The sequence below is a fragment of the Panthera pardus genome, unplaced genomic scaffold, assembly GCF_024362965.1.
Source record: "Panthera pardus isolate Hobbes unplaced genomic scaffold, ASM2436296v1 HiC_scaffold_13, whole genome shotgun sequence".
Taxonomy (NCBI): domain Eukaryota; kingdom Metazoa; phylum Chordata; class Mammalia; order Carnivora; family Felidae; genus Panthera; species Panthera pardus.
In genome coordinates this window covers 181,316,362-181,335,935 of record NW_026526688.1, presented here as the reverse complement: position 1 = coordinate 181,335,935, position 19,574 = coordinate 181,316,362, and positions in this window count along the sequence as shown.

Here is a 19,574-nt window from a genome sequence, read left to right as displayed (position 1 = left end):
TTTTTTTCTTGATTGTCAAGATGAAATATTCATTTTTATGTAATGGTCCAGTCAACTGGGTAATGCTATGAGACATGCACTTAGCAGAGGTATTGAACAGTGACTCATTTGCATTAAAAGATGATAAAAGTTGTCTAGTGTAGTAATGTATAGTTCATTAGATTAGTAATAGAACTGTGGTCCAGTCTGCCTTAGGTTACCAATCAAAATCCATCACCATGCTTTAGACATCAAAGCAACTCTCTGTCTGACGGGGTTAATCATTTAGTCTTGTCTGAGCAGAAAGAAACTCCTTTTTAAAGAACAAAGTGCAAGGAGCGATGGGATTAAAAACACTAAGCTCAGAGTCTGGATTCCATTCTTCTAATGCTAGTGGGCTACTGATTAGCTCAAAAAACATAGGAAAATAAAAATTCTCCTGTCGCTATAATATCATGTGTAGAATTCAGGGATAGACTAGTTCTCTTATGTCCCTGTTAGATTTAATATTCTGTGAGTAATTAGATAAATTTCTAAGCATATATTTTATAGACTGAAAAATATAACACCTAATCCACAGGGAATAAAATATAAATTTTACATGAGATATTTTCTATTTTCTGCACATAATAAAGCTCTTCCCTTTGTGTTTCTAGAATTTGTAACTGTAGGGTACAAAGATAAGTTTAGTTTCTTGTCCAAATTCCTCTGACTTTATACAAGAAATTTATTTCTCCACTGTTCAGTGCCTTCTCCTGTAAAGTGGACATAATTGTGTTGCATTCCTCATGGGGATAGGTTTCTGGGAAAAAAAATCAAATAAATAATGCAGAAAGGGGTTATCTGTAACCCAAATTCTCTGTTATTATAAGGCTCCTTTCTGTGCATGTTGCTTTCATAGCTCAGATAATACAGAACTTTAAACTCAAACAAATGCTCAATAATTTATTTAAGAACTTGCCCTGCAAAAAACAAAGTATGAGGGTCAACTGTTACAAAGAGCCCACAAACACTTTTGGCTGACAGAGATGTGGGGAAAAGGAATACAGGGAACACTGCTAGTGGAAAAATGTGACTTTTTTACAATTAGACCTTTTACTATATAGAAACATAATGATAGAGAAAGATGCAAAAGTTTTCAAATATGACACCCACAATTACAACATACACATGTATGTATATGTGTGTGTGTACATATAGATAAATGTAGACATAGATATGTAGATAAAAAGAGAGATAAAAAGAGAAAGATTCATACATATGCACACACACAACAATTGGCTTTTTGAGATTAACAAAATATTAGAAAGAAAAAAAAATGCTTATTAATATGGGAATAGTTGGGATGCCTGGGTGGCTCAGTTGGATAAGCATCCGATTTTGGTTCAGGTCGTGATCTCCCAGTTCATGGGTTCAAGCCCTGCATCAGGCTTGTGCTGACGAGTCAGAGCCTGGAGCCTGCTTCAGGTTCTGTGTCTCCCTCTTCTCTCTGCCCCTCCCATGCTTACTCTCTTTTTACCTCTCAAAAATAAAAATAAACTTAAAAAATTTTTAAAATATATGGGAATAGTTGACCATATCATTGCACATATGTGTATTATGAATATTATTTAGTAATCAAATAATTTAGAACTGTATCAGTTGATAGTGTGTATGGGAGGCAAACAGAGGTCATTACTAAGAATTAAATGTTTAGTAAAAAAAAAAGGAAAGAAGCAGAAAAAGAAATGGGTCAAACAAACATTGACAAAGGGGAATGTGTAGTGATCTATACATGTAGGTGGCATCCTGGGAAATTCCAGAGAGATGAAATAAAATGGCAGAGTGATATGGGGCCCAATTTTAATGGATACATGGCTAGAAAAAAATCAATCAAATGAGAATATATGGCTATCAATGGGGGAGAGTTATGACATAAACAGTTCAAGTATTCTATCATGGATCATAAGACCCAATTGTTTCCAGTCCAGACTGGAGACAATAAGTCTGACTAATATATGAATAGAACAGATCATTTTCACAATAGGTGTAGAAAAAAAATGAAAACTGGATTATGGGAAGCAGGTTTCAGTTTGTAAGAGTGTTAAGTGGCTTTGGTTCCCATTTATGCCCTGAAGTTTAGGGCCAAGCTCCATATATTGGTATCAAAATGTTTGGCTTCCAACATCAGCTCAAGTTTTTGAGTTTCCCTCTCACAAACATATCTCAGGTTTTTTTGTTTTTTTTTTTTAAGATTCTTTCTAGATTAAGAGTTCAATGAGTACAAGCGAATCTTCTTCCAGAATGCGGAGTTGAGCTTAAGAGAAGTTCATTTATTTTTAAAATCGGATTTTCTCCCTATTTAGTTTACTGACACTTTTATAAATGTTGTAAAATTAGGTAGAAAACTCTCTTCTGTAAATTGTCCTAAAAGAAAAAAAAAAAAAAAGACAAATAATTATCAAATGTGAGATAAGTCATCAAATCCATTTCCAAGTAGCATCTGATTTGTAAGTAATATTTCATTCAGGAAATTTATAATTTTTATATTTATGAAATTAAATGATATGAGTAGTTTATTACAGTGATTGATATGACTTTGGACATACAGAGAATCCTGTTTGAATTGAGACTCTACAATTTGCTATTTATGTGAATTTTGGTTGTATTCCTAATTTCTCCAAAACTCAGTTTTCTCAGTAACAATTCATCAGAGGAATATTGGAGTGCATCAAATGACATAATGTAAAAGAAGTATTTAAAACCATTTTCCAAAAACTTAATAAATAGCAAAACTTATTACTATTAAACTGATTTTTAATAAGGGTCTCATTTCACATTTTAGGGGCACATAAAAATAGTTTAACTTTGGGCATAAGAGTAAGAAGTATTAGATTTAAGACAGTGTAGTAATATGAAGAAAAGAGGGATTTGGGAGAAAATACAGTCAAATTATGTGTACATATTAAATAGACTAGGGCTTAAGAAGTCACTGAGATGTGCCTCAAATTTTCATCTTTAAAGTTTAGATCATTGGGAGATTCTTTATTCATTTCTTAGCTTTAACATGAAAATCAAATTACATAAAATGTCTTAAAGAACTTTTTGAATCGTAAAGGACTATACAAATGTGAGCGATTATAATTATTTTATAGTTCAAAATGTCTCTATACTGACTTTTTCAAATGCCAGATTTTGTTGGTCTTTAGGACATTCATTTACTTGATTGTCACATTTAAAAAAAAAAAATAAGGGGGTTATAGCACAAGAGGAAAATGACTGTAAAATAAGGGAGTGAAACAAACCATTCATCAGAGCTAGGATTTTTGAGATCACAAGAAGTTATCTGATTAAAATTAAACCCCATTGGGGCCTTAGGAGTGGGAAGCAGGAATCAAATATGATGGTCTGCAAGAAGTTCTTATCACATCCAATTTTCTATTTTATAAAAGCATTTGCCTTTAACCATTAATGTTATTTTCATAGGGTTTTAATGTTTAATTGCTTTTAGATAACTCCACATATTCTGCAATACTGTCTTGCTTTGAGATGAATGTTTGGAATAATTGACTCAATTTTTAAATGCCAAATATCTATGTTTAGCCATAGTCAGAAAAAAGAAACCGAGAAGAGTTGGCTGCATTGGCAAGGTGTTACCCATTGATAGACCACTGGTGACAACAGCTCTAAATCAATCCTTTGAAAAAAAATTCACAATCTTATATGGACCTTCTGATCTGGATTGATGGACCAGGTTGATTTTAACAAAGTTTGAAAATTGACCTTAGAGCAGTTGCGCCTTCCAAAAGATATGCGAGTATTAGGAGAACTTCATATTAATTTACTGTGTCATTCTGAAGGTCCTAGGTTATAGTGTACAGTTTAATAACAAAATTCTGGACAAAGGTTCTTTACTTAGTTGTTTGCCTAGGACTCATGTTATCAAAGTGCAAACAAGCAAAAACAAACAGAAACATTACTTTTCAAAGAAATCTTCATTTTTGTGTATTTAAAAAAAATGACCTCCATTGAATGCGTTTCTTCAGAATGCTGAATATTGTGATTTACAAAAGAAATGCCCAAGGATTATTGATGATCTTCTGTGTGCCAAACATGGTTACGCACTGGAGAACTTCTCCAGCCACACCCTCACCCACTGTGGCCAAACCACCTACCCATGAGCCCATAGCATCAATGGATTGGTGTAATGGTGACTACCAAATGGAGAACTGATCTGATCACTTCCATTCCTTGGCAGAAGGAGAATACACAAGCCAAGTGGACTAACTGTATGCAATACATCAAATGCCTGGCCATATTGTTTGATCTAAGAATTGATCACTGATCAGTAGATTAGTCAGTACCATTGGAGTATTTTCCAATCCTTCAGTATTTTCAAATTAAGGTTAAATGAAGTGTCATTTCCTATCTACTAGCCATCCTGTAAGGCAGTGAGCCTAATACTGTTATAAAGATGAGATGCTTTGAGGGAAAACCTTAATGGATATCTGTTTCTAGTTACGGTCTTCACAACCCAACCACCAGCTTTCCAATGTATGTGAGTCAATCTACTCTGTGTCTACTCTCTATTACTCTGAGATCCATTTTTATCACTTAATACAGAGATAAATGATTATAAGATAAATGATTATAATTTGACTAGTGCAAAATATAACATATTAAAAATTGAAATATTCGGCCAAAGGTCTATGTGCTATGATGAAGAGTCAAAATGGTGTTTGATTAGACAATTTAGTAAATGACTGTAATTCAGGTTACATGTTTGAGTTCACTAAAATATTCAATTTTGTGTACACAGATGTAGAAGGAGAGTGTAGACGTTGACCTAGAATGCCTGAAGGTCATAGTTTTGTATGATCTGTTAAGAAATATCAGGGATAGCCGTGGTAGAGAATGTAAGCTCCTAAAAGGTGAGCTCTGTGTGATCTTCTGAGAGTCAATCACATCAAAAGTAGTGATTGTCATATGTCTTTTTAATAAATTGATAGGTGAATTTAATGTAATTAATTAAATGTTAGAAATCACAATGATTGCAACCTCTATGTGGAGTCCTGCCTCATGTCGGTTGTGTGACTTTGGGAAATAATGCAATCTCTCTGTGCTCAACTTCTGCCAACTTTAATATTTGGATATAAATAAAACCTAAAATATTAAAAGCACTGTTTGTCACCTAGCATAAACATTACAGAAATAACTCTAACTAAACAAGAAAATGAAAGATGAGTAACTTTTGGTTTTAGGTAGCTGTACTCCTCTCAGCATCAATGTCATATAAACACTGCCCAAAGGAATCTAGGAAAATTGGGGAGAAAATATGTTACTTTCTTGGTTAAAAGTAGCTAGTCACAAAGATTATTTTTGTTTCCAGCTAATATGGACATCAGAGGTTTTAGGCTGGGAATCATTGGAGAAGTTGGTGCATCTGGAATGCTCAGTTTACAGGTGTGACATATAAATGGAGAGAATATCATTGGATTTGTAAGTAACTACACAGGACCATATATTATGCCCTACCCAGTATGAATTTCTTCTCACTACACTGCCAAGACAGAGAATTCCTGAGGTGCTTCCTAATACCCTATGTCTCTCTTTCCTTGGTGGCACATTTGACCATATTCTCCAGGTCCTTTGCTTCTGGCAGAGGACAGGGGACTACTTTTGGCCACTGAGCATGTTGCTACAGCAAGTAATAGAAGAAGCTTGGATATCTAACCTATTTATGAACTATAGCCCTGTACCTATCTCCAGTTCTGACTCACACTGGACTATAATGTAAAAGAAAATTAACTTAATGCTATAAGCAACTAAGATTTTGTGGTCATTTCTTACATTTAGCTTAACTAGCACACTCACTCTCTCAAAAAATCAAGAGTCAAAATAAGTCATACAGAGAAAGACAGATACCATATGTTTTCACTCTTATGCGGATCCTGAGAAACTTAACAGAAGACCATGGGGGAGGGGAAGAAAAAAAAAAAAAAAACAGGTTAGAGAGGGAGGGAGCCAAAACATAAGAAACTCCTAAAAACTGAGAACAAACTGAGGGTTAATGGGGGGTGGGAGGCAGGGGAGGATGGGTGATGGGTATTGAGGAGGGCACCTGTTGGAATAAGCACTGGGTGTTGTATGGGAACCAATATGACAATAAATTTCATATTTAAAAAAGAAAATCAAGAGTCAGACACTTAAACCACTGAGTCACGCAGGTGCCCCAATGCCAGCTTAATTTTTCAAAAAGGCTACTGAGATGAAAAATTGGGAGAATAACAAAATTTTATTTAGGTTAAGTGAAATATTCAGACAATATAATAAAAGTTGGAGGAAATACTCAGAATAATGTAGTAAAAAATATTTAATATTGACATGACTTTTGACAACTACTCTAAAAATTCCTAAGGGAAAATAATCTAAAACTGTTTATATTGAGTGTTTTTTTTTAGTTGTTACATAAATCAAATTTTTACTCTTCCTAGAAACAAATGCTTTATTATGCACTGATCATAAATAGTTTCTAATTCATATTTTTGTGCCCTCCATCAATTCAGATATATTTAGATTTTATTTAGCTAAGACTGATGTTTAACAGAGAAGTTAAAATTACAGACATGTGTCATTTTATGACTGTATTTCTGTGTATTTTTCCTCTTAATTTGCATATTTATTTCATCAATATTCCAATCAAGAATACAGAGCTGAGAAGCTGTGACTGGTGCCTGTGGATAGGAATGAGTAAGCAGGTCTTTAAAAGTTTTATAAAGTAAACTACACCTCAGTAGGAGTTAGTCTTTGAGGGTATTTTTTGTTCTCCATTAAAATAGAACACTACTTTGTTTCTGCTATCAATATACCTGTGTTTGAAAAGGCCTCTAGCAAAATCACTGATGACATTTTCATGAACAAGAGGGAAATGTGTGGACAAGTTGACATATTTAGCTAAATTTCCTCTCTGTCAAAGAATATTAATAAATAAACCAATGTTCCCCAGTTCAGACCCAAACTGTTTTGCATGAAATGAGCCTCCAATTTACATGTGTGTGATGCTATTTAAATATTCATTGGTTAAAAATACTCCAGAAATTTTTAAAAACAGAAAGTGTTCTTATGGCAGCAGGGAAGAGTGACAACATCTGACTCAGTAATCATCGATAATTTAATCAATTTGCTTGGGTAAATATTTAACAGAAAATACAGGTGACATCAAGTGATACTCCATAGCTGCTTTGGGGTGGAGTTGATCCAGAACTTTGTGATACCTCAACGGAGTGTACTAATGGCTTAAAACAGCCCCATTATGCATAAGCTTTTTAAAGGCAGAAGCTCAATTGTCTCCAGTCTATTTATTCTTAGACACTCACTGCTTTTGTGGCATGTTAGCCCGATCGATTTTTTTTGCCTGGAGGATAGCATCTCATTATATTTTTCTGCTTCTAATTTTGTCTTACATCCAGGCATCTGCATGCCGGCCTTAGCAAAGAGTTTTTAAAACTAAAATTTGGTTGAATCTTTCTCCTTAAAACGTTGGAGTCTATTAACATTTCAAATTTGCAATCTGTAAAACAATGGATGGTTGCATAAAATGATATCTAAAGTCTAAGTATCCTCATGCTTTAGGTTCTGTGTCCTGGTGGTTTCTCTTGCCTGGAACTCTTTTTACTATGGTGCTCATACCATTCCCCAATCAGCTCCTTGAACGCTTTGCCCCAGAGTCACTTTTGCAAGGAGGCTTATTCCGCCCTCTCTGTTGAAAAGAACAAATCCTTCCTACTCTTATTACTTTCCATCTTACTTATCACCTTGAACCAAAATAAAATCTACTTATTGACTCTATTATTTTTTGCTAGTTGCCTCCTGCAGGAATGGAAATTGTTAAAAATGTGAGGTTCTTCAACTGTTTTCCTCACTGTTGTAGCCTATTCCCTAATAACAATCAATAAATATTATCTCTTCATTAAAGTTGAGTGAGTAAAGTTAATTCTTCCTTGATCATTTAGTGATCCTAAAGGTGCTTTCTGCCTATGAAAAAGATGTCTTAATGAAGATACATAATTTCAATAGCCATAAAATAGTTGGAGTTCATTTCTCGGCAGAAAAAAAAACACATTAAATTTTAATTTTGAATTAAATAAAAACATAGTCAATACAATAAAGCGTTATTTTGGTTTCCATAAACATTTTTGTTCCCAGTCTTCAAATAGATGTTTAGATATAACATGAGAATGACTACACTCCAGACAAAATGGAAGCTTCGGCAATATCATGGAATAATGCTTAACATTATCATAGATTTTTCTTCAATCTAACACTCAGAAGAAAAACTTGATTCTCCAATAGTTTCTAGTGTTGTCCCAATAAAAAGAACCAGTTTTCTCTCTGAACTGTTGTTGTTAATTGATTAGAGTATTTCAATATACATCTCATGTGCTATGTTCATGAGCCTATGTTCATTCAGACAGGCACATAGCATGTTTTCCGAGAAACTAGAAATTCCCCTATCTTGAGTATTCCAATAAATGGATCTGGAGTTTACTAAAAACAAAACAAAACAAAACAAGACTTACGATAAATGATCACTGTGTCATGCCCTTTATCTGTATTTTCTTAATTTTCACACACACAAAAAAATCTTTCAAGTAAACACAATAAAGTACACTGAGTTCATTACTTTGGCATCTAGAGAGAAGTAGTCAGGGAGTTATTTATTTTTAATCTTGATATCTCTAATCCATAATATAGAGATAAAGTAGTATATACCTGGGGTGCCTAGGTGGCTCACTTGGTGATGCATCTGACTTTTGAGCTACTTCTTGATTCAGGGTCTTGAGTTCAAGCCCCACATTGGGCTCCACGTTGGGCATGAAACTTACTGAAAAACAAAACAAAAACAAAAACGAGTGTATACCCCATAGCACAGGGGAATTAAATAAGTTAATGACAAAAAAGTACTTAGAAGACGGTCTAGAATATGTTGATCATCAATATTTTAATATTATTCTTTCTATCTATATACTTTAGAAATGTAAAGAGTGTATCTCACTGAAGAAAGGAATTCTGAACACTGGGATTATCACTGAGTGAAAAGGGAAAGAATAAAACCCTGAAGAAGGTGGAAACATCAATAAACATTGCAATCCAATCTCGCTGGGAAGGTCAGATTTGTCAACAGGATGTACCAACCATGGCATGAGAAGGATCCCATTAGTTTTTACTTGATCCCTAGACATGTAATTTGAACAGAGGATGAGCAAAAGAAACATGTGGGTTTGTATTAAAAATAAAAATTCAAAATGGATTATTTGTAGATTTCTAATCACTTCCAGCCAGTAAGTTTTATTTATAAAACAAAATAGGGTTATTAACTAAATTAAATGACTACATGTAAAAGTTTGTTCTTAATAAATGAGTTCATTTTGTTCTTTCCTTCTTCCTTTTTGCCCTATAAGCAGTGCTACTGATTTTTACCTTTCCCATATTTCCCCCTCACTGTTCTCTAGGATTGAATCATACTTTTAACAAGAAAGACTTAAGAAGGGCTGTCCTAGTGTACTTTAACTGCTTATTTTCCTCTTTCTACTGTTGTGATATAGAACCTACCCCAGAACGGTTAGAATACAAGGAGGCTTTAGTTTACTTATTCATTTTTGTCTGTAAAGAGCTTATTTGTAAAGAGTTTTATTTGTAAAGAGTTTTAACTGAAATAAAATTATAAAATATTTAAAATGTATAGTGTAATGATTTGATATATATATATATATATATATATATATATATATATACATACACATACATTGTCAAAGGATTCCATTCATTGAGTTAATTAACCCATCCATCACCACATATTTAACTTTGGAGGGGGGACACTTAAGTTCTACTGTCTTAGGAAATTTCAATTGTACAATACAGTGTTATCAACTATGGTCACCATATTTTAATTGGACCCTTAGACCTCATTCTTCTTATAACTGAAAGTTTGTACCCACTTATCAACCTCTCCCTATTTCGCGCACTCCCAAGCCCCTTGTAACAACTTTTCTACTCTCTGTTTCTATGAGATAAATGATTTTTTTTTTTTATTCCCTGTGTAAGTGGTACAATACAAATACAGTATTTGTCTTTATCTGTCTGGTTTATTTCAATTAGTATAGTGCCCTCCAGGTTCATCCATGCTATCACAAATGGCAGGATTTTCTTCTTTTTTAATACTGAATCATATCATATTATATATGTAATAAAATTACATATAGATCATATTACATTACAAGGATTAATATATCAATATTAATAATACAGCTAATATAATTATATAATTATTCATAATTATATTTTATAATATATACAAATAATATTGTAATTAATTTAACTTATTAAATTATCTCATATTATATATTATATAATAATACAATTATAATTATTTATGTAATGATCTTTATGTAGTATTCTATATTATGTTATTTATGCAATTTTTAAATTTATTTAATTCATAATTTTAATTCATTTATTCATTGATGAACTCTTAGGTTGTTTTCATACCTTGGCAATTGTGAATAATGGTACAATGAACAAGGGAGTACAGATGCGTCTTCAAGATAATGGTTTTCTTTCTTTTGGATACATACCCAGAATTGGGATTGCTGGATTATATGGTAATTCTATTAAAAATTTTTTTAGCAAACTGTGGTGGCTCTATCAGTTTACGTTCCCACCAACAATGTACAAGTGTTCCCTTTTCTCCATGTCTTTACCAGCATCTATCGTTTGTCTTTTTAATAATACTTGTCCTTTTTTCAGGTAACCAGGTGTTATGGGCTGAATTGTGCCCTCTTCTCAAATTTATGTGTTGAAATCCTAAACCCCAGGGAATGTTACTATATTTAGAGTTAGGGACTTTAAAAAGATAACTAAGTTGAAATGATATCATTAGTGTGGCCCTAATCCAGTATGACTGGTGTCATCATAAGAAGAGAGTATGACAGAGACACAGAGGGGATGCCTATGAAAACACAGAGAAGATGAGCGTCTACAAGTCAAGGAGAGAAGGCTTGTGAAAAACCAGCCCTGCCCTCACGTTGATCCAGGACTTCTGGCTTCCAGTAATCTGAGAAAATACATTTCCATTGTTAAAGCCTCCCAGTCTGGGACACATTTTATGGCAGTCCTGGCAAACTAATAAACTAGATAATCTATTGGAGATTATCAGATAACCAGTTCATTGTAATAGCAAAATTATGTTCAATCTCTATCTCTTTCAACAAATACTACTGTCAGGAACGGCATCACCATCTAAAGACAGATATATATATGTAAAATTGTATCCTGGTCCTCAGGTCACTTGAACTTTATCCTGGATCAAAAAGTACGATGAAACTGGAAGAATATCCTTTAATGGAGAGGAGTAGAGAAAACATAGGAACAATTATCAAAATGACTCCAATTATGTCAATGGTCTTACAAAGTTAGAGGTTGCCTAAGTGCTTTAAAAATGTATGTAATCTTAATCTGTTACAGACAGTTGCTTTAACTCTGGCATATTGTGTCTGTTTTTGTTTGTCTGTTTTACTTTAAGCCTTCTTTAAATCAAAACTCTGAAGTTCTGGAACAAATAACATAAAGATAAGAGAGAACCACTTTAAATGAACTGCAAAGAGTTTGCAATTCCAGACAAACCAGTAGGCTCAAAAGAAACCTACAGTTGTCATTTTAAGGACAAGCCTGAGTGATTAAGAATATAAGGTACCTTGGGGAACCTGGGTGGCTCAGTTGGTTAAGCATCTGACTTCGGCTCAGGCCATGATCTCACAGTTCATGAGCTCCAGTCCCGCATCGGGCTCTGTGCTGACAGCTTGGAGCCTGGGGCTTGCTTCGGATTCTGTGTCTCCCTCTCTGTTCCTCTCTCACTCGCACTCTGTCTCTCTCTCTCAAAGAAAGAAAGAAAGAAAGAAAGAAAAGAAAGGAAAGAAAGAAAGAAAGAAAGAAAGAAAGAAAGAAAGAAAGATTTAAAAATAATTAAAACTAAAAGAATATATAGTACCTGTAAGACAATTGGCCTGGATTTTCAAAAATGCCAGTGTCATGAAAGACCAAAGTGGGGGGTGGGGGTGGGGGCGGAAAGAGGCTTTTTGGTGAAGTGTCCTGGATTAAAAGAACTCAATAGACTTTGCAATTAAGATGAACATGTGTTCTTTTAATTCTGAAAATAGGAAGCAGCTATGAAGAACATCTTTGGGGGAAACGGAAATATTTGAATATACACTTCATTTGACAGTGCGGTATTATATTATCTGTATCATAATTATACTGCATGTGTATGTAGAAGAATGTTATGTAGAAGAATCGCCTGGCTTCTGGGCAACACATGGTGAAATGTCATTGGCTGCAAACTAAACTAAAATATTTCGGCCAAAAGTGTATGTGTTTTCATATTTCTTCATACACACACATACATGGAGAGGAAAGTAAGTGTGGCATAATGTTTAAAAACAATGTGAAATTATTTTTATAATCTATAAAAGCATAGTAAGATGATTCATTCAATACTTAAAGCTTGAGAAAATATTGTAATCTTGTAATCAAGGAACTCTCATGAAGTAAATCAGATTTTAATTGTTGAGAAATTTATGAATGGATTGTCAAAAATCATTGTTTCTAATAACCAAATAATGACTGTAGTTACCCATTAAACAATCATGGTTTATCCTAATCACTAACAATATGTTATGCTATTTTGACTATATTTTCCTTTAGTAGAGAAATGTCAAAGCCACATGTTAACTTTAATTTACCGAAACCTTTTGTGGTTGATTAGAGGTTAGATTGGTGAAATATGGGATGTGTAATAAATGAATTGTTGTAAATTGGTACAGAACCATAAATGCATATTCTATATTTTTCTTAACTTTATCAGTAAATATAACACCTAAATTGAATATATTTACCTTCTTTCTGTACAATGAAGATAAATAGAGTTAGTGGTATCTATGATATTACTTATTTCTAGAAATCTATAATTTATATTACATGTGCCATTTAACCAAGAGGAAAAATATGAAATAGAAAGTAATTATGATTTTTCTGGTCAGCTTTCACTGCATATTTGAAGGCTCCAATTATGATGGCTACCTGTGGACAAACTATAAGAAAGTCACATTTAACATATGCTTACATTGATCAAAGGACAATTAAAAGCCATTAAAATGATAAACATTGGATTTGGCATTATTAACCTGAGCATAAACTGGAAAGAATCCATATCGTAGCAATTTAAAAGTAATTTGAATATGAAAAAATCTCATACATTTAAAACTGTACTGCTTTGAAGCCAATAAAATCCACTCACATAATAAAAAATAAAAAGAATTAGTTATTATTTTGCAATTGAATAAATCTTCCTAGATTTCTAAGCAAATAATCAACTCTGAGTTTCTAATTTATTTATTGAGGAAGGCAGTAAGAAACAAAGATTTGTTTTGTAAATGCCTGCTTATATGAGTGAAGGGATTGAGGCTTACAGATATCAAAATTTTGATTACGGACACATCTTGCAAAAACAGGATTTGAACTCATATTCGTATGACCTCAGTTTCTGTGTTCCTTGTCATAATATTATATACTAAACAGCAAGCTTTCAATGTTTGTTTTCTGATGTTTGATTCCTGGTCCAAAATTTCACTATCGTGAACTTGGATGGGTCTCAATTGACTCATCTTTAAAACAAAGATAATAACATTTTACATCTTGAGATAGTTTTTAAGACTAAATGTCATATTATTATTATCAAGAATGGAAAAGAATACAAAACAAAGCATAGCTAAAATAATTTTAAAACAGAATGTTCTCGATGATGATGACATCCAACATTTTCATTTTAAACATCAAAGACTCAAATAACCTTATGATAATTTTTAATTATTTATTTGTTTGTTTACTGCAAGTTTTTATTTAAATTTCAGTTAATTAACATGCAGTGTAATATTAGTCCCAGGTGTACTAATATAGTGATTCATCACTTCCATACATCACTTGGTAGTCATTACAACAAGTGTACTCCTTAATCTCCATCACCTATTTAACCTTCCCCCCAACCACCTCCCCTTTGGTAACCATCAGTCTGTCCTCTGTAGTGGAAAGTCTGTTTCTTGATTTGCCTTTCTCTCTCTCTCTTTTTTTCCCCTTAGCATGTTTTTTTTTTATTTCTTAAATTCCATATGAGTGAAATCATATGGTATTTATCTTTCTCTGACTGACTTATTTTGCTTAGCATAAAAGCTTCTAGCTCCATCTATGTCATTGCAAATGGCAAGATTTCACACTTTTTTATGGCTGAGTAATATTCCATATATTGTTCATGCATGTATCAGTTGATGGACACTTGGGCTGTTTCCATAATGTGGCTATTGTTGATAATGCTGCTATGAACATCAATGTGCATGTATCCCTTAAAAACCAATACTTTTGTATCCTTTGGGTAAATACCTAGTAGTGCAATTGCTGGATCATAGGGTAGTTCTATTTTTAACTTTGTGAGGAACATCCATACTGTTTTCCAGAGTGGCTGCACCAATTTGCACTACCATGAACAGTGCAATAGGGTTCTTTTTTCTCCACATCCTCTCCAATACCTGCTGTTCTTTGTGTTGTTGATTTTAGCCATTCTGACAGATGTAAGGTGATATTTTATTGTAGTTTTCATTTGCATTTCCCTGATGATCAATGATGTTGAGCATCTGTTCATGTGTCTGTTGGCCATCTGTATGTCTTCTTTGGAAAAGTGTCTATTCATGTCTTCTGCCCATTTTTAATTGGATTGTTCATTTTGGGGTGTTGAGTTTTATAAGTTATTTATAGATTTTGGATACTAACCCTTTATCAGATATGTCATTTACAAATATATTTTCCCATTCTTTTTTTAAAAATTTTTATATTTTATTTTTGAGAGAGAGAAAGCCAGAGCACAAGCAGGGAAGGGGAAGAGAGAGAGAGGGAAACACAGAATCCGAAGCAGGCTGCAAGCTCTGAGCTATCAACACAGATCCCAATGCGGGGCTCAAACTCAAGAACTGTGAGATCTTGACCCTGAACCGGAGTCGGATACTTAACCAGTTGAGCCACCCAGGGGCCCTGATATCTTTTCCCATTCTGAAGGTAGCCTTTTAGTTTTGTTTATTGTTTTCTTCACTGTGCAGAAATGTTTTAAACTGATGAAGTCCTAATAGTTCAGTTTTGCTTTTGTTTCTCTTACCTGAAGAGACATATCTAGTAAGTTGATATGGCCATTGTCAAAGAGTTTACTGCCTGTGTTCTCCTCTAGGATTTCGATGGTTTCCTGTCTCACATTTAGGTCTTTCATCCATTTCAAATTGAATTTTTTTTGTATAGTGTAAGAAAGTGGCTCAATTTCATTTTTTGCATGTTGCCGTCCAGTTTTCCCAGCAGCATTTGTTGAAGAGACTGTCTTTGTTCCATTAGACATTCTCTGCCTGCTTTGTCGAATATTAGTTGACCATATAGTTGTGGATCCATTACTGGGTTTTCTATTTTCTTCTATTGATCTATATGTCTGTTTTCATGCCAGTGCTCTATTATCTTTATCACTACAGTTTTGTAATATAACTTGAAGTTTGGAATTGTGATGCCATTAGCTATGATTTTCTCTTTCAATGTCACTTTGGCTGTTTTAATTCTCAAATACAGTGAAAGCAACGTTTGTACTACCAAAAAAGTCAACCAAAAAGAGCAGGTTGAACACCTTAACAGTATTTCATGGCAATCAGGAATTGCATTATTTCAATGATTTTTTAATTAAAAAATAATGTTTCTAAATGAGTTTCTGGGTTATTGAATATAGAAAATATAGAAAATATAAAACATACACAATGTAAAGTATAAGTGGAATAATTATCAATCATATGTAGTATAAATTATATAAACGCAATGTACAGATAATACAAATAAACAAGTAAAGGTATTTATAGTATATGTAAAACAATAATATAAAACAATATACATAAAAACAAAAAAGGCAACAACCTAATGGACAATTGCTGATAAAATTTAGCCATACATTAAATACATCTGTGGAAATGTTTCCCTTTCTCCCCTCTTTCTACTTACTTCTATGCCCTGGAATATCATGTTGTATGTTGTCTTTTCTGCACATTTTACCCCACTTTATATTTTCTTTCCTGAGGCTTATCTGGACCTTATTTGTTTATTGTATACTATCTTCGCACCAGCCTGCCTCTATTAAAGTGTACCAATAATTGGTTTTCAATTTCTTTTCAGTCTTTTTTATTAGTGTTGAGATCTCTTGTATTTAAATAATACTGCATGTCTTATCATTTCACAGAACATTTACTCTGGGCCTTGATGTTAATTGGTTACAAGAGAATAAAAAATGCAATATTATATGTTCAACCAGAAGAAGGAAGCAGAATTACAACTCACCGTTCTTATTCGGTATCTTATTTCGCTAGCAAGTTGTATACAATCATTTACAGTGGGGATTGTATGCAAGAGAAAACAAAACAAAAAAAAACTCTTGTTATTTGACCTTGATCTTCAGGAATGGCATTCTTCTTGTCCATTTATACTGTACTGTGATACATCATCTACCAAATCATTTCAAAAGACTCTTCTCGATCTTGGTGTGGGGATACTGCTCATTGTTTTATTGTTATTCTTCCACCCTTAAGGTAGTACATTAATGGTATCACCATTAATTAATGTGGTTAATACTACATTAACCATATTTTAAACGTGGGAATTGACAAAGGCCACTTTAATCAAGTAATTTTATAACAATCACAAAAAAAGAAAGTATAACATTTCCTAGGGGAAAAATGCCACAATATTTACGGAATAGCAAAATAGAAAATATAGTTATCTAAGTTCTATTGAGTGAATGTGTCCCCCTGAAATTCAAATTTTGAAATCCTAACCCCCAGTATGATCACATTTGGAGGTAGGACATTTGGGCGATGAGGTCCTGAGCTTTATAAAAGGGACTCTGAAAATCTCCCTTGCCCTTCTGCCAGGTGAGGACTCAGTGAGTAGTCAAAATTGCCATCCAAAAGTGGGCTTTCCCCAGAACCTAATAGTGCTGACCTATGATCTCACACTGCCAGCCTCAGACTGTGAGAAGTAAATTTCTGTTGTTGATAAGCCACACAGTTTATGATATTTTGTTAAAACAGCATGAGCTGACTGAGATACTAAAGGAACAAAAAGTGAGTGGGCTATGAGTAAATAGAGTTTGGGCTTAAAATAAATTTATATCAGCTTAATTCTAATTGAGTATTATTTTCCTAACACCTTAGGTAATTCACTCAACTGATACTCCATTAATACCTTCTATTCTCATTGCCAATGAGCGCCTGGGGGGCTCAGTCGGTTAAGCGGCCGACTTTGGCTCAGGTCATGATCTCACGGTTTGTGAGTTCGAGCCCTGCGTCGGGCTCTGTGCTGACAGCTCAGAGCCTGGAGCCTGCTTCAGATTCTGTGTCTCCCTCTCTCTGACCCTCCCCCGTTCATGCTCTGTCTCTCTCTGTCTCAAAAATAAGTAAACGTGAAAAAAAAAAAAAAAAAAAAAACTCTGTTCTTTACACAATAAGACTCTATATGTTTGACAAAGATATTTATTTATATATTTTCTTTTTGTTTTGTTTTTGCTTTTCATGGCATTTCCCCAGACAATGTTATCAAGTAAAGGAATAAAAACTAACAGTGAATATATATGTCTTTTCAGCAGATGGGTTACTGTGAACATTTTCAAAAATGTAGTCAAAAGAGGCTATCATTTTTTAAGTTTTTTATGTATTCATTTATTTAGAGAAAGTGGGAGAGGGGCAGAGAGAGAGGGAGAGGGAGAATCCCAAAAGCTCCACACTTCCATCCCAGAGCCCAACACAGGGCTCAATCTCATGAATCATGAGATCATGAACTGAGCCAAAATCAACAGTGGAAAGCTTAAATGATTGAGCCAATGAGGCACCCCTCTAATTCTTTTATCATCAAAATAATTGCAAAATATAAATTCCTGCTAATACGTACATTTAATAAATCCCCCTATACCTAGTTATGAATGTAGCACAGCCCAACTGAACCAATTATAGTTTCCATACTTCTCTATAAAATTTTTTCCAGTCCTGAAATTCTCAGTTGATTCTGGAGCCACCTATGATACTTCATAATTTGAGACATACAGAATGTCATATTTACTTTCTATGTCAATAAATCACTGAGAATTTTAACATTGAAAGGTACCACATTTGCATTTGTCTTTGATAAGAATAAATTTCAAAAAGAAGAAGAAAGAAAGAAAGAAAGAAAGAAAGAAAGAAAGAAAGAAAGGTGAGAAAAGAAAAAAGAAAGAAAAAAGAAAAAAAGAGAAAAAAGAAAGGAAAGGAAAGGAAAGGAAAGGAAAGGAAAGGAAAGGAAAGAAGGAAGGAGGGAAGGAGGAAGGAAGGAAGGAAGGGAAGGGAAGGGAAGGGAAGGGAAGGGAAGGGAAGAAAATAAGTGATTAACTCTTGTATATTAACCATGCATTCTGCCACCTTCCCATAATTGCTTATTCCAGGCATATTTGTTTTTGTTTTTGTTTTTAAATTTTTTTTAACGTTTATTTATTTTTGAGACAGAGAGAGACAGAGCATGAACGGGGGAGGGGCAGAGAGAGAGGGAGACACAGAATTGCAAACAGGCTCCAGGCTCTGAGCCATCAGCCCAGAGCCTGACGCGGGGCTCGAACTCACGGACCGCGAGATCGTGACCTGAGCCGAAGTCAGACGCTTAACCGACTGAGCCACCCAGGCGCCCCCAGGCATATTTGTTTTTGATGTATTGTTTCAGATTTTCTATATTGACAGTTATGTAATCTACAAATCCAAAAAGTTTTATTTCTTCTTTCCTACTATGAATACCCTTTCTGTTTTGTGTTTTGTTTTTGTTTTTGTTTTTTTTTGTTTTTTTTGTTTTTTGTTTTTTGTTTTTTGTTTTTTGTTTTCTGTTTTTAATTACCATTGCATTAGCTAGGACTTCCATTACATTGTTGAAAAGGAAGACAGAAGGGACATCTTTGATTTGTTCCTGATCTTAGAGTGAAAGCTTCTAGTTTTTTACCAGTAAGTATGATGTTAGCTGCAATTTTCTGTAGATACTCTTTACAAGCTGAGGAAGCTCCCTTCTATCTCTAGTTTAATAAGAGTTTTTATCATGAATGGGGAGTGTTGGATTCTGTCAAACGCTTTTTTCTGCATCTATTGATATAATATTGTAATTTGTCTTGATGCCATGAATTACATTATTTAATTTTCAAGTAATGAACAAGCTTTGCATAGCTGTAATAAATTCTACTTGGTTGCAGTGTAGAATTCCTTTTATGGATTCTTGAATTTAACTTACTATTTTGTTTAGGATTTCTTCAGCTGTGTTCTTGAGAGATATGAAGATATTGGTCTCTAATTTCTTGCAATGTCTTGGTATAGTTTTGTTATTAGGGTAATTCTGTCCTCATAGAATGAGTTTAAAAATATTCCCTCTGTTTCTATCTTCTGAAAGAGATTGTAGAGAACAGATATATTTTCTTCCATTAATGTTTAGTAGAA